Source organism: Lynx rufus, unplaced genomic scaffold (assembly GCF_022079265.1).
Source record: "Lynx rufus isolate CCGP_SWC_20201006 ecotype Redwood Valley unplaced genomic scaffold, mLynRuf1.p SCAF_3, whole genome shotgun sequence".
Classification (NCBI taxonomy): domain Eukaryota; kingdom Metazoa; phylum Chordata; class Mammalia; order Carnivora; family Felidae; genus Lynx; species Lynx rufus.
Genome location: NW_025814845.1, coordinates 35422532 through 35424528, shown reverse-complemented (window position 1 = coordinate 35424528; position 1997 = coordinate 35422532). Strand labels below are relative to the sequence as shown.

At 32.8% G+C, this 1997-nt stretch overlaps 1 pseudogene; it reads right to left on the bottom strand.

Moving 5' to 3' along the window:
• Window positions 1–226: 226 nt before the first annotated feature.
• Window positions 227–375, bottom strand: LOC124521478 (uncharacterized; annotated as a pseudogene).
• Between the last annotated feature and the right edge of the window lie 1622 nt (window positions 376–1997).

Below are 1997 nucleotides of genomic sequence, written 5' to 3'. Positions count from 1 at the left end.
TATTCTTTTGCTACGGGAGATTTTCTTACTTTTAAAGATTTATACTCAATCCCTTACAAAGGTAGCATTTGCATTATCTAATTACCTAATTGAAATATAATAAAATGGTAGGTATTTCATACTTATGCATATAAATTTATACATATCCCACTTAAAATCTTTAAAATGAAACAAAATTAAGTTCAAATCACGGCTCTGCCATCAAGTCATCAGATTTCTTTTTTAACCAGGAAAAATGTGAACGCAGTCCCCCACTACCACAAATTTTGCAGTTGAGTTTCCCACATTTGGAGAAATTGCACATCGAGAGTGCAATGGATAAGCCTTGCCCTTGGAAAACTAACTTCATAATCACGGTATCTCCCCTGCCAGTATTTCTCATTTTTTTAAAGTTTGTTGTATTTATTTTGGGAGATGGCAGGTGGGGGAGGGGCAGAGAGAGAAGAAGACAGAGAATCCAAAGCGGGATCTGCTCTATCAGTGCAAAGCCAGATGCAGGGCTAATCCCATGAACTCTGAGTTCATGACCTGAATCAAAATCAAGAGTTGGACACTTAACTGACTAAGCCACCCAGTTGCCATAAGTCATCAGATTTTTAAGTCTGAAAAATTTATATGTAACTTTTCTAAACTTCAAATCCTATAATGTGAAAATAACTTTGTCATAAAAATTATCTGGTGTATTCATGTTTATGAATCTCTAATATTGCTATAAAGCTTGGAGTATCATGTGTTAGTCTATATTTTCTTCCAATCCTTGCACATTTCCTCCAAAATACCTTTTTCAGATAAAGAATGATTGAAAATATCACAGAAATATTTTTTAGATGGAAGTTTGTATTAAGGGCTCTGTCCCTTGATATAGCATGATGTTCATTCAGCTTTTAGCAGTTAAGTTCAAAGAATACACGTGAACTCCTTTACTGAATCTTATCTTACCCCTACTGACACTACATGCTAGAGCTTTTCATTTTTATGAGCATCTGGGAAAGCTATATGCCTACCGTCTTTTAATTCTTATGTATTATGTTTATTGTGAAGCACATTTTTAATATAACCACCCTGCAGATAATAAGTATTAGACTACTTTTTCTCTGTTTATTCTTTGTCAGAAGCTTAGGCTCTGTTACCATTGCAACATGTGTTTTTAATAGCATCTTAATTTAAATAGATTATTTAAAATCCAGGTTGAAAGCAGAGGTGCAATAAAATATTTATTTAGAAACAGCTTTTGTAGTTTTACAAAAAGCCTAAATTATCTACTTAGAAACAGCTTCTTTATTTCTAAATTTCTATAAACGGAATTGAATTTAACCTATAGATCAATTTGAAGGAAATGGAATCTTTACAATGCTGAATGTTATAATCCTTACAGATAATGTTTTTCTCTAGTTATGTTTGTATTTATTTTAGCAGTCAGATATTTGCAGTTGTAGAGATCTTTCAAATATTTTCATAAAATTATACTTAAGAGTTTTATGTTGTTGAATTCTTTTATAAAGGACATTTATTTCTTATTTCAATTTACAAACATCCATTGCTAGCACTGAGATATACAATTGACTTTTACATATTGATTTTTTACCCTGTTAACTTATTAACTTATGTGCCTTTTTTGGGTACATTTCATGCGATTTTTATATACAGACTATTTTGTAGTTTATAAACAAAGGTAGCTTTATACTCGTTTCTAATGTGTGTGATTTTTTTTTCTTGCTTAAGACACTGGTTATGATTTTTCTAAAGTTTTTCTTTTAATATTTATTTGTTTCTTAGAGTGCAAGCAGGGAAGGGGCAGAGAGAGAGGGAGACACAGAATCTGAAGCAGGCATCAGGCTCTGAGCTGTCAACACAGAGACTGATGTGAAGCTTGAACCCACGAACTGTGAGATCATGACCTGAGCCAAAGTCAGACAGACCCTTAACCAATTGAGCCACCCAGGCACTCCAGGATCTTAAGGCAATATCATGTGGAAATGATAACAACAAATATAATT